At 29.9% G+C, this 14,369-nt stretch overlaps 1 protein-coding gene across 3 annotated transcripts in view; it reads right to left on the bottom strand.

Moving 5' to 3' along the window:
- The window catches only part of LOC115889044 (calbindin-32), a 111,821-nt gene that overhangs the window by 69,768 nt on the left and 27,684 nt on the right, over positions 1-14,369 (bottom strand). The window lies entirely within an intron of this gene.

Below are 14,369 nucleotides of genomic sequence, written 5' to 3'. Positions count from 1 at the left end.
ACATAAAAACTTTGTTATTTCAAATGCAATACCATGTATTTTTTAAATAAATCGAAGAAGATTTAAATGCTCTTTCAAACTATATTAGGGTATCTTGATTGCCATTTTATTTAAAAATCGCTTTTTATTCAAAATCTGAGATAGATAGGTATAGTAAACCCTAGTATAGTTTCCTATACCTATCTATCTCAGATTTTGAATAAAAAGCGATTTTTAAATAAATTCACAATTAAGATGGCTAGTATCGCCATGGCAATTTTCTAGTGACAGTTAGTAACTATTTTCAAATTCGACATTAGCTTATAGACTTTATTTAAATCTATACCAGTTTACTTTTATTTAATTGACCTACAATATTAATATGTATTTATTATTCTATCAAGAAAAACGAAGAAGTAGTTCTTTGTTTTATTTTACGATAACTTGTAGATGTATAAATTTTTTATAAAAGAGCCAATTACGGCAAATTCATTTTCTTCGCTTCTAACGATAGGTTTCTGCCTAATAGGTTTTTTATAAACTACACTACCAATTCTGCGAAATAGGAAATAGGATAGGTAGTTTTTCAAAGGAACGCTTATCAGGAAGATTCCTATTTGGATATCTTTGAGTATTAGGCTCTTGAGGCCAAGAAATAACTTTCCTCACAAAACAAAATCACTAGTAACATATCCATTCGTTCCACCAGCAAATATGGCTTTATTTTTCTTCATAAAATAAAGAATATGTACTTACTTATTAAACTAATGTGAGTAAATTTTAGTAATCTGTTTAAATAATAATATCCATACACTAATGTTGATTTTGAAAATAGTTACTAACTGTCAATAGAAAATTGCCATAGCTATACCGGCCATCTTGATTGCAATTTTATTTAAAAATCGCTTTTTATTCAAAATCTGAGATAGATATGTATAGGTATATGTATCCTATGGTATAGAAAACCCTAATATAGTTTGAAAGAGCATTTGAATCTGCTTTGATTTATTTAAAACATACAGAGTGTTGCATTTGAAATAACAAAGTTTTTATGTAAAATAAATCCATAAAATAGATCACTAATTTTTGGTACCCCTGTATAAATTTAAGGAAACAATAACATTTTTCAGTAAAGTTTATTTCTTTACCTTTAAAGTCAGCACAAGAATTAATTCTTAAAAGTAATGTATATTTAAATATCATTAAATATCTCAAAAACGAATGATTTTAAACATATATAACCCTGATAATAAATGCCTTTTTCTGGGCCCAAGAATCCAAAAATGAAATAAAATACCGGGTGTTAGAAGAAAAAATATAACTTTGGTATGGATCTTAGTTCTGAGACCCCCTGTATATTTCAAAATAATTTTAAATTGTGCACATTGACTCTCCACATGTACCCATAAAATATTTTATTTCTACATCTTTCTGTTTTCGTATGATCAATCGAGGCGAATGAGGTGCGCCACCCTGTATATTAGACGTTATTTTCTAAAGAAAAGCATGTCATAGTCCTTAAAATATAAAAGTTATAAATTAAGTGAGGCAATATTTATTTATACAATATAATTATTACTATGTATAGCATTTTACAGGGTGAGGTTTCTGCGATGTTCACTATGGGTATCTCGGAATTTACTGGATATAGAGAGTCGGTTAAATGGGGAAAGAATTGCAGTTTTGTGGGGTCATAAATGTGCGCATTTCGGATTTTTGAAAAAGTTCCCTGGCTTACTATATAATTCGAAAAAATCAATTTTCGACTGTTTTAAAAATTGTCTCTAATTTCATTATAATCCATTTTAGACAAAAAGATTTCAGGTAAAAGTTGTACATAATCACATCCTTAATGAGACTGTGTTCTCCGTTTCTTTTCTAAATCCTGTCATTTTTGACACAAACCTATGTTTGTTTTAAATGGAAACCATAGTCGGCCATGACTTCATAAAGAGCGCCATATTTTAAGATTTTCAGCGGTATAAGATTATAAGCTACAATAGTTTTTTTTTCCAAAAATCAGTTATAGCCAATTCGTATCATTTTTAAACAATCTTACTTAATTAGTTAGCCATGGAAACAAGTTCAATCGTCGTGGCTTTCAGAGATGTCAAACTGCCACATGCAAACTTTGTAAATTAAAATAAACAAAAACTGGAAAATGAATTTATAAAATGAAGAAAAGCGTGTAGGATTATTGGTTCAACTTTTCTTGGCCATACATTTTCGAGGATATGTTGAACGGTGAACGTTACTTACGCTTTTTAGAGAACGTTTTTCAAGACATGACTTTCATTATGACACTCCCCTCCATAATGAAAGAAATGTTAAAAATTATGTATCACATAATTATACAAACATTGGGATAGAAAGAGGTGGACCAATTGCATGGGCCTCCTCGATCACCTGACCTATCCATTTTAGATTTTTTTAGGCGGTATGGTTAACAACAAGGTTTGCAAAAGAACTTATGCATTAAGAGAGGCACTCACGGCTTATGAATTAAGAGAGGCACAAGAGGCGGTACGGGAGAAGTTTAATAAAGTCGACCGGTCGTTCTGTGAGAAAAGCTAGTAGGTAATTCAGTTTTAAAAAGATGCATTTATGTACTCAAAACAATGGCAGATTTTTTGAACATTTTCTAAAATAACTTAAAGTGTGAGTAGTGATATTATTTTTTTTTAAGATTTAGTTTGTGCAATGGAAATTGTAAAGAACCGTTTAAGAAAACAATCTGTCTTTTTATAAGTTAGATATAAATCATAACAGAATAAGAATACTATGCCAACTAAGTGAACTTAGTCAAGAAAGATATTAATTGGCTATAACTAAGTAATTTTTCAAAAAAAAAATATATTATAGGTTCTATCTCTATAAAAAGCTTAACAAATTACGCTTTTTATGAAGTCATGGTCAACTATGGTTTTTATTTAAAAAAAAACGTATGTTGGTGTCATATGTCAAAAATGACAGGCTTTAGAAAAAAAAACGGAGAACGGAATCTCATTAAGGTTGTTATTATCTACAACTTTTTGTCTAAAATAGATTATAATATAATAATCTAGTAATCCATGATTTTTTTCAAAAATCTGAAAGGCGTATATTTATGACCCCTCAAAACTGATATTCTTTCCCCATTTAACCGACTCATACTTTCCCCATCTAACCAGATCTCCAGTAGTTTTCAAGATACCCACAGAGAACATCGTAGAAAACTCACCCTGTATTTTTGTATATTACTAATGCTTGTAATGATCCTAACATTGGCAATAAAACTACCTTTTTCGCATATGTCTTTGGAAAATCCAATGACTTGTTCTGTTGTAAATTATGGTATTATTTAACAAAATTCAAAGTAAATATGCTAATAATAGTTTTAATGTATTGTACATTAACACCTGGCGAAGCCTTAACCTTGTTATATTTATATATTTTTTATTTATTTCCACAAATTATAGTCTTGATTATGATATTTTGACAATATGAATGCAAGACATGAACTGGATTTTATTAATGTTAACTATTATTAAATTATTTTTTTGAAATATAATCGACCCACATAATATGAAATGATAAGGAAAATATAGGATTTCATTTTTCTTGAAAATCTATAGGAGTTCTAAAAGAATAAGTTAAAAAGTATTATATTTCACTTCTATGAATTAATTTAGGAATCCAATCAAATAAAACTTCAAGGAAATTTTCATTTTTACAAAAAGTTTTGGGGCATAATTAAGAATTTTATTAGCATTTTAATTTACCTACCTGCAGCATCTCAAGATGAATGAAGTATTTGAAATGCTGAAGTTTGAAAAATTTAATATCTGAGTCACATACAATAGCAGGGTTTTGTATCAGGGTTGAAAAAAATCACGATTTTTTTAAAAAAATAAAAAAATCAGATTTTTTTGATTTAAATCGGATTTTTTTTGATTTAAATCCGATTTTTTTGATTTTAATTCAAAACAATATTTAAATCGGATTTCCAAATGACTAGGAATTAAAGTCCTATCCTAAATGGCTAAATCTTTATTACTCTGAGCGATACCGATAACAATAACAATTCTACGGCGCGTGTAATTTTTCCACATCGGTCACCAATATATTCCGCAAAAAAAGTCGCTCCCTTCAGATCAAAAGGATTTTTTTTTCAAACGTCTCAAAAGTATTAATTTTTGTCATTTTAACGGTTAGGCATAAAAGTAAAGCACTGTTACGCCTAGGCACAAAAGTGCAAAAATATATTATTAAACTGATATTGGGTGTCAAATTCAACGAGTGTACAAATCGTTTCTCGATTACTGTTTGTATTATGTTGCAATGTTTGAAATTGATTAAAAAATTATTTGTAATGTTTTAAAAAAATGGTGTTTTATTCGAAGTAAAAATGTACTTTTTGTGCCTCCTTGTAACGTCGGAATAGCTTTACGATGGTCCTCAAAATATACAGCATCGTCAAAAAAGTATAATTTCTACTCTTAATAAAACAACACACTATTGTTCGGTAGTCTTAAGTCAGGGGCGTAGATAAGGGGGGGTACTGGGGGACAGTACCCCCCCTGACGCTTGACGAGATACGAGAATTGAAATAGTCATTGACTATGAAAGGATTTTTTTAAATTAAAATCCGACATATAAGAACACTTTGTATGCTTTTAATTATGTTGATTTATCGTTTATATGTTCGACCTAATTAAAAGCACACAAAGTGTTCTTATTGGCCAGGACAGATTAGTGGGGTTAACTCTAATCAATATCCATAAAGATATTGAAATAAATGTTGATGCTGTTATTGATAGGTTTTCCAAACAGCGTACTAGAAAACTTGATTTTGTTTTGTAGTTTTATTTATAGTTTATAGTTTTTATAGTTTTTTTGATAGTTTAGAATTATTTTTATAGTTTATAGAAAATTAACTAATAAACGTCGTTGTTTCATTTTTGTTTATGTTATTTACAAATCTATATTTTAATTTTTGTGTTATGTTTTTATATCTTTTTGAAGACAAAAAAATCGCCATCGTTTTAATTCGACAAAAAAATTCCGACGGTGATTTTTTTTGCGACTTAATCATAGTACCACCCCCATAGCATACACCTATCTACGCCCCTGTCTTAAGTCGAGAATGAAAATACTATTATCCTTGATTATGTATTATCTAATGTCAAAGTGTAAAGTACTTACTGCAAATCAAAATGTCGGTAAGAATTTGGAAACATACCAACGTTTCAAAAAAAAATATAAAACAATATATTTTCTGACAACGATTATAGATTTTCGGGAATGAAGATATCGTCGTCTCTATATCAGAAGAACCTAGTTCTACACCAGTCTGCGAATGATATGTATTCGAACAGCGAATTTTTGTCACTTATACATAAATTTTAAAATAAAACCTTGCGTTTAGCGGTCTTAGGATTCACAGGAAATTATTTCAAAAATCGGTTCAACATTTAAATTGATGAATAGGTATTTTTATACAGTTTTATTTTATAATAAAATTTACAATTATTTTTCGATTTATTATCTGTTATATCTGTTATAGAAATATTTTTTATAGTTTTCTAAGACAGATTTTTATAACTTTTATAGTTATTTTTTTATTTATTATCAAGTTTCAATAAAATTAATTTTTTGATTTAAATCACATGATTAAAATTAAAAAAATCACTTGATTTAAATCAGGATTTAAATCATGCCAACCCTGGTTTGTATAATTAATTAATGAAAATATTAATTAGATATGCAGGATAAAAAAATTATAAATACAATTATTTATATTGTAAAATATTCTATTTAAATATATATATATATAGGGTGAGTCTTAAATAAGTGCAATTATTTTTAGGGGTAGTATACCGGGTGCGTCTTAAAAGTGGATTTCGAGATTTGGTGTGTTAGTAAATGACATAAATTAGGATTGATTGACGTATTCAATTGTTTTCGGCCACGTCCTGTTTCACCGGAAATTACTAAAACTTTTGATTTTTAAATGGCACCTTCAGTATTTTTTATTTTATTCGATAGAAAATAATACTCTGAATAGAATGACATGTCATATGTCAACTTTTGACATTTTCGCATATGGTTTATTTCAAATTATAACTTGCGATTAGTAAGGAAAATTTGACTCGAAATACCAAGTGTGTGGTATCAAATTATACGAAAAAAATGCTTTTTCCAATTACGCTAATGATCCAACCTCGTTTCATTTAAAAAAAATTAGATATGATTAAAAATACGATTTAGATGTTTTTTACCGACCAGGACAAGACCCGAAAAACATTAGATTATCAAATCTATTTTTCCAAGGCTCCTTGATTAAGAATTAGTGTTTTTAACATAGCCATGGCACTCTAGATTGAAATTTAAAATACATTTTTTTATTAAGCGAGAATGTCAAATGTTGACATGTGATACGTCATTCTATTCAGAATATCATTTTCTATCAAATAAAGTAAAAATATACCAGGGGTGCCATTTAAAAATTAAGAGTTGTAGTCATTTCCGGTGAAACAGGAAGTGTTAAAAAACAATTGAATGCTTTAAGCAATCCCAATTCATGTCATATACTGACATACGAAATCTCGTTTTTTATCTGAAAAACAAAAAAAAATATAGGAGTGAACCACTTTTGAGACGCACCCGGTATTTCGATCCCAGAAACACGATTATGAGGTTTCTCAACAGAAAAAAGTTGAAAATTTGGAATTTTTTGATTTTTTTTTGAAATTTGTTTAGTTTTTGGTTAAAAACACATAATATCTTGATAATATGGCAACATAGTTAACAGATTAAATTTACAAGAAAGAAATTCCAGAAAAGATCCAGTGGTTCTGAAAAATGAAGAGAAAAATATATATAAAGTATTTTTAATTTTCAAGTTCATATTCAAGTAAATATAAATATAATATATTCATTTAATATATTCAAGCATAAGTTAGTTAATATTCAAGTAAAATAGCTCGGTTATTTTGGACTTATTTTTGAAAATCGGTAAAGAGAAAATATATGTTTCTTTTATCGAGATCTAACAGCTTAGTCAGTTTGTCATCGGTCAATCAGGTTTAAAGCCCGGTTGACACCTTGTTGACACAGTCGAAGTGTACTTGGATCAAACATGGACGCTGCGCGCGTCTCACATAATGTACCTATAATGGTACTACTACTACTAATTGTCACTTGTGTCACAAGTAAGACGCGCGCAGCTCCCAAGTGAACATGATCCAAGTACACTTTGACCGTGTCACATAGGCTTTAACGAAGACTATTATGATGTTAAAAAGCGACGCTCTTTCATTTGTATTCAATTATTACATTACATATATCTAAATAGTTTTCTCATTTTTACTTTGGTCGAAGGAGGTAGAAAAAATAATCTAAATTAGTTAAAATACAGGGTGGTCCGAATTGTATTCCGGAAACTTCTGCAGATAAAAATAGGTAAAAAAGTTCGTATAAATGTATGCCATAAAATTATTTGTTTCGGAGATACAGGGTGTAGAAGTTTCATTTTTATTTCGATTTTTTCCAAACAATTTTTGAAGTGGCGTCAATATTTTAATGAAAATTGGTGTCTGGGAGTTTTTTGACATGAGAAATTTGAGTTTGATGTCAATAGGACTCCTATTTGTAGGGGGCGCCACCTACCTGTGTGTTTATTGTTTTGAAAAGTAATAATTTTTCGTCCATACCTGTATAAAACTACTGATTGAAAAAATATACATTTCCGTGATTTTTTACGTAAAAAATGTATCTTCGTGAAAATCGCTACAAACGACAGTTCTCAAGATATTTAGAATGGAAATAGTCAATACATGTCATTATTGACAAAAAATAAACGTGTTAAGTGGATAGTTATATGACTGAAATGATAAATTTGGGAACTTTTTATTTTTTTCAATGAATCATAAATTTTTCTTCGAAAAAATGATGATAAAATAGTTTCTGTTAACTTTTAGCACAAAAAGATTTCAAATTTATGATTTCAGTCTAATAACTATTTAGTCAAAATTTATAATTTGTCAATGATGGCAGGTATTGATAATTTCGATTTCAAATAACTCGAGAACCATTTCTCGTAGCGATTTTTACCAAGAGACATTTTTTACGTAAAAAACATCGTAATTGTATATTTATTTACCCAGTAGTTACTTACCAGTATTTATTTACTCAGTCTTATACAGGCACGGAGGAAAAGTTATTACTTTTCAAACCAGTTAAAAAATATGCAGGTGGCGCACTCTACAAGTAAGAGTCATATTGACATCAAAATCAAATTTCTCATGTAAAAAAACTCGCAGACACCGATTTTCATCCAAATATTGACGTTAACTCAGAAATTATTTGGAAAAACTCGAAATAAAAGTCAAACTTCTACACCCTGTATCTCCGAAACTAACCATTTTAGGACATACATTTATATGAACTTTTTCACTTATTTTTATCTGAAGAATATGCTCCCGAAGTTCGGGCCACCTAGTATATAATTTGTTAATTTTTAATTTTTTTTTATTTTAATTTTATTAATTGTGATTAATAAAATTGCGTTTATCTTATCAAGGAGGCCGAATTCGACAAAATATCTAGAGATAACTTTTAATTGTCGTTAAACGGCCTACACAATTTTGATATCAAAAGAAGAAAGTCAGTGGCGCATATGTTTTTTTTGAAAAACATTCAAGTGATAACCCATATGCACGTCCCTGATGAATTTATCGATACGTTTTTAGCATTAAAATATGTTGCACTTATAGTAACTTTCACCCTCAAAATTTCATTTGAATCACTAAAAGTACTTGAAAAAAAAATTATAATGAATAGAAAGATTATTAAGACTTTAATACCCTGTAGCTACAAAACAAAGCAGAATCGGACCTATGTTGATATGAAAAATAAATCTTATTTTTACTTGCGGAATATCCTCACGAGAGATAGCATATATATTTAAAATACCCTGTATAAAGCAATAGTTAAATGAAAAATGGATATTTTAAAATACCTTAGTAAATTCTTTGCGATCTTTGCGTAAAGTCCCCTGGGGGGTGTCCAGACCATAACCAAACCTAACCATAAATACGCCACTGTGAAGCACAAAGAATTTTTTTTTGGTTTAAGCAAATTTGTGAAAAGTTTGGAGTTACTAGTTATTTTTTCTTTTTGCATAAAGTAAATATTTGAATTTTTGATGTTTTTTGCTTCAGTATCAATAATAGTTTATAAGTAATACTGATACCTAATTCACAAAATGAGAACAATCGTGGTCTTCAATAGCAAATTAAACACAATTGCAATTGAAAACTCTTAAAAATGCCAAGCATGGCGAATTACTTTCCACTAGATAAATAAACATGAACGAGTTAAAGCGAAGACAAAGAACCAATTTGAAATAGAGTGAAAAAAGGGAAATTAGAGTGGTAAATTTAATTTGGATTCTTAGCACTATCCGAAGGATTTCAGATAATAGGAAATGGCGGAAAACGTGAAGTTTCAGCATTCGAAACACAATAGTTCCGTTTCCTTTGTTGCTTCAGAAATTTGTATCATGAATTTATTGAAATAGGTGTGGTATATTTATTTGAGATAATAAAGCCTTTTATTCGTATATGTGGTAATAAAATATAATTACTAATATTAAAACATTTTTCAGGTATAATGTTAATTTTTCTAAAATTAAATTTTTCAAATTCATTCCTCCACCTCCCAATATCCTTTCTTCAGTCTTTCTATCTTCGTTGGTAACATTGGAAATTCCATACAATTTTAGAACTATACAGATATTGGCTCCCCTTTTAATTTTACAGCTAAGTGAGTAAATAGTTATTATTATTATAGTAAATATTTTTAAAAGTCTGCGTATGCTGAAAATACATGTCAAATTCGACCAATTTTGGAAAAGCCGATTTTAAGAAATTTAAGAAAACTGCATTTTTTTGAATTAAAAATGATCAAGTAACAACGCAAAACCAGGCAAATGCAAACGTACCTTAAGTTGTTATCCTATAATTTTGTCAATGTCAAATTGTGTCTTTTAAATGTTAGGCTTTTGCCTCATTCGAACCAGTTTTACATTACAAAAATATATTTCGGGTATACAAGCGTAGATACTTTAAGGTAGTAATAAATGTAGACTGCACAACAACTTAGGTACATTTGACAATGATAAAATCTTAGGTTGACTACATAAGGTATGTTGATTTGACTGATTTTGCATTGTTACCTCTTCAAAATATAGATGCAGTTTTTCTTAAATTACTTTAAATCGCCTAGTCCAAAATGGTTCAAATTTCGCATGTATATTCAGTATAGACAGACCTTTAAAAAATATATTTACGACTGAGCTGTAAAATTAATAGGGGAGCAAATATTTGGACAGTTCAAAATTTGCATGGGATTTTCTGTTTTCAACGACGATGCATCGCCTGGTATATACTCGTATGAATTTTGAAGTAAAATTAATATAGACTTCATAAAAGAAATATAAGTTAAAGAATATCATTTTTCTTGTACAATAAAAGAAAATAAAGAATATGTATAAATTTCTGAGCAATATTTAATTTAGGATTAAACAATTTTTACAGGACTTATATGTTGAAATTGAATAAATTGATTGCCAATTTTATGGTCTATGTAAATGTTGTAGGTGTTTTCTTCAATGAAAAATGTGAGTCTTTCAATTATTATTATACTACGAATCAAATATTAAATTTATTCGATAAGAGCAATCGTGTGCCTATTTGTATAAGGATTTTGTTGTCATCCCCTATTTAAAAATACTACTAGGGGTTTAATATGGAATTACTTTAATATCTGCATCAATACGAATATATTGTACTATTGAAATCAAATAATTGGATTATACGCATATATTACAAATTTATTGGATGGAAAGTAGATTTATTTATTTTAAATTATTAAATTATTATTTCTGAATATTATAAAATAACAATAGAAATTTGTCATAGACTTATTTGGTTTCCAAATTAGATACGTATGATGCTAGGCAAACCAAACCCCGTCTAACCAAAACCAAACCAACCCAAAAAAACGTATCGTCGAGACTCGTATGCGAATGCCTGGTTGAACTGGGGGCTCTGGCACAAAGGAACAGAATTACATTATTCTGGGTGCCGGGCCATAGTTGAATCCATGGAAACGAAAAAGCCGATGAGCTAGCTAGGCAAGGATCGTCGGCATCCTATATTTGTCCAGGGACAGTACTGGAAATACCCAAACGTATGGTCCATAGCGTAGTGCACTAAAACCCTGGATCAGGGAAAAGCAGAATATTTACTGGAGATACAGACACACGCACAGGCGTAGCAATGCCTTTATCTAAGGACCCAAAGGGAAATTAAAACAACTTTGGTTGCACGTCATCAATGACATCATGCGTCGTCTTATGGAGTTTGCTGGTGGTTGTATTGCAACCAAAGTTATTTTAATTTCCCTATACATCTAAATCCACAAAGGAACTACTAATGCTTAGCAGGAATAAAGTGCGGATTACAACAGGTTTTTTGGTAGGACATATGGAATTGTGTTACCTGAACAAGCTTAACCTGTATGAAAGTACTTACTTACAGTAGTCTTTACTGTAGACTTTGCGATAAACATACTGAAACAACGGAGCACATAATATATCACTGCGAAGCTCTGGATCGCAAGCGGCACTTTTTATTTGCGAAATCTAGGCAAGAACCGGAGGAACTATGCTCCCATCCTTTTAAGAACCTGCATAAGTCGCTGCAGGGTGCACGGTGCAGGGATACATACATACATACATACATAGGAAAAAGCAGGGAAAAGCAGAATGTCTACTGGAGATATAGACAGGAGCATATGCGTAGAAACGGGTGCAGGGATAGGAAAGGGTGCAGGGATAGGAGAATGGGTGCAGACGTAGAAAGGGGACACACACAATAGACCTCACAGGTCGCAGTGTTTCCTGTAGAGGACGGCCCCTTGTAACTGAAAAAAAGACCAAGACTAAGAATCGCAAAGAAGACTCCCTTGGTCCTGGCCTTGGTTTTACAGTCTGTTAATTAATGTTGGTCTCGGTATAGCTGTAAAGACTCTCGTAAGTCTTGCACTTTTTAATATGTTTTTACTAGAGGCACTTTCAACACAGAAAATCTTTAAATAAATAAATAGCATTTTCTCATCACTCTCAATCTTTCGTAAATCTTCCTACTCTCACTTAAGTGTTTACCGTCTTATTACTTATATTCTCTTGTGGTCCCTCCTTATCTTTTAAGCATAAATTGTCCCATTGACCTTTTTATTCCTTGGATTATTATGCAGGATGGTCCAAATTCTTATTCGGGAATCTTCGGCAGCATATTCTGGAGATAAAAATAAGTAAAAAAGTTCGTTTAAATTTATGCCCTAAAATGCTTCCTTTGGAGATACAGGGTGTAGAATTTTTATTTAAATTTTTTCAAAATAAATTCTGAACTATATTTGGGTGAAATTGGTGTCTCATTGATGACAATGTGATTCGTTCTTGTAGGGGGCACCCCTACATTTTGAACTGCTTTGAAGTATAATAACTTTTCGACCATACCTGTATTAAACTACCGAGTAAACAAATATACATTTCCGTCGTTTTTTAACGTAAAAAGGTTTCTTAGTAAAAATCGCTACGAGCAACCGTTCTCATCATATTTGGAATGGAAACTATTAATACATGTTATCACTGACAACAAATATTATGCAAGTTAACTACATAGTTATTTGAGTGAAATTAAAAATTTGGGAACTTATTATTTTTCTTTAAATAATTATAAATTTTGATTGATGTATTCAATTCTTTTCGGTCACTTCCCGTTTTACCGGAAATGGCTACAACTTTTGATTTTTAAATGACACCCTTGACATGACAAGTTAGATGATTTGTTACATAGGAAATGACACTCTGAATAGAATGACATATCATATGTCAACTTTTGACATTTTCGAAAATGGTGTATTTAAAATTGCACGTGCTATTCATAACGACAATTTGACTCGAATAGCCGATTGATTAATAATTTGACTAGAATACCAAGTGTGTCATACCGAATTATATGTAAAAAAATGCTTTTTCCAAATATGCTAATGAGCCACCCTCGTTCCATTTAAAAAAAATTGAGATATAGTTAAAAATACCATTTGGGCATTTCTTAACCGGTTAGGACAAGACACTAAAAACATTAGACGATCAAATCTATTTTCCAAGGCTTCTTGATTAAAAATTAGTGTTTTTAACACAGCCATGGCACTCTAGATTGAAATTTAAAATAGAATTTTATTTTAAGCAAAAATGTCAAAATTTGACATATGATATGTCAATATATTCAGTATGTTATTTTCTATAGAATAATGTAAAAAAAAACCGAGGGTGTCATTTAAAAATTAAAAGTTTTAGTCATTTCGGGTGACTTATTATTTTTCTTTTACTTATTATTTTTCTTTAAATAATTATAATTTTTTCTAGAAAAGATTATGTTTCTGTTGTACCTTTGGCACTAAAAAAATACATATTATTTATTACCTCAGTGTAATAACTATTACGCTACTGTTAAAACTTACAAAGCTGTGTGAACTGTGAACTACAAAACCATCGTGGATCGTGGCATAACGTCAGTTTCCAATGTTTTATAGGTATTTCATACATGTCCTTACAAATGAATGTCATACATTAAAAGAAAATAATAATTAATATGAATAAATAATATTTGGCGACACAATTCCGGAAAAAGCCGAACCGCTCTTAAATTATTATCAAAAGCTTTGAGGAGTAACCGTTGCGATTAGTGCCAATTGAATATTGCCAAGTGAATAGTGCCGAGTGAATAGTGCCACATAGTGTATTATAGTATATTTACATTGTGAAAAAAGTATATAGGGAAATTAAAATAACTGCAACGAAAGTTGTTCCAATTTCCCTATATACTTTTTTCACTTTCAGACACCAATTTTCATCAAAGTACCGTAAAATGGGGTGAATAGAAACAGTTTCGTAGGCTATTAGCGATATACTGGTTGATAAAAATGTGGTATTATTTTCCCGAATATTTTAAAACATGGGTCTTTGTTTGTTCTTTGCGTATACATATAATTTGATTTTTGAAAAATATGCGTATAAATATTAAATAAAAATAACATTTGTGTTTCTATTCACCTCCTATTCGGGAGAATAGAAACACACATTGATGTTAAGGTTTTTATCTATTCTACTTCCAACAAGGTGATTAGAAACAGTAAATTATTACATATTTAAGTAGGTTTAAGAATAATTAACAATATATATAATATAACAACTTACATGTACCAGCTTATGTATTACTTTAAAAGTTTTTGCGCCATACAAAATAGGTGATAAATCGATTTTACATTTATTGATCAGC

Source organism: Sitophilus oryzae, unplaced genomic scaffold, assembly GCF_002938485.1.
Source record: "Sitophilus oryzae breed Bouriz unplaced genomic scaffold, Soryzae_2.0 scaffold_810_pilon_pilon, whole genome shotgun sequence".
Lineage (NCBI taxonomy): Eukaryota > Metazoa > Arthropoda > Insecta > Coleoptera > Curculionidae > Sitophilus > Sitophilus oryzae.
This window is presented reverse-complemented; position numbering and strand designations above follow the sequence as displayed.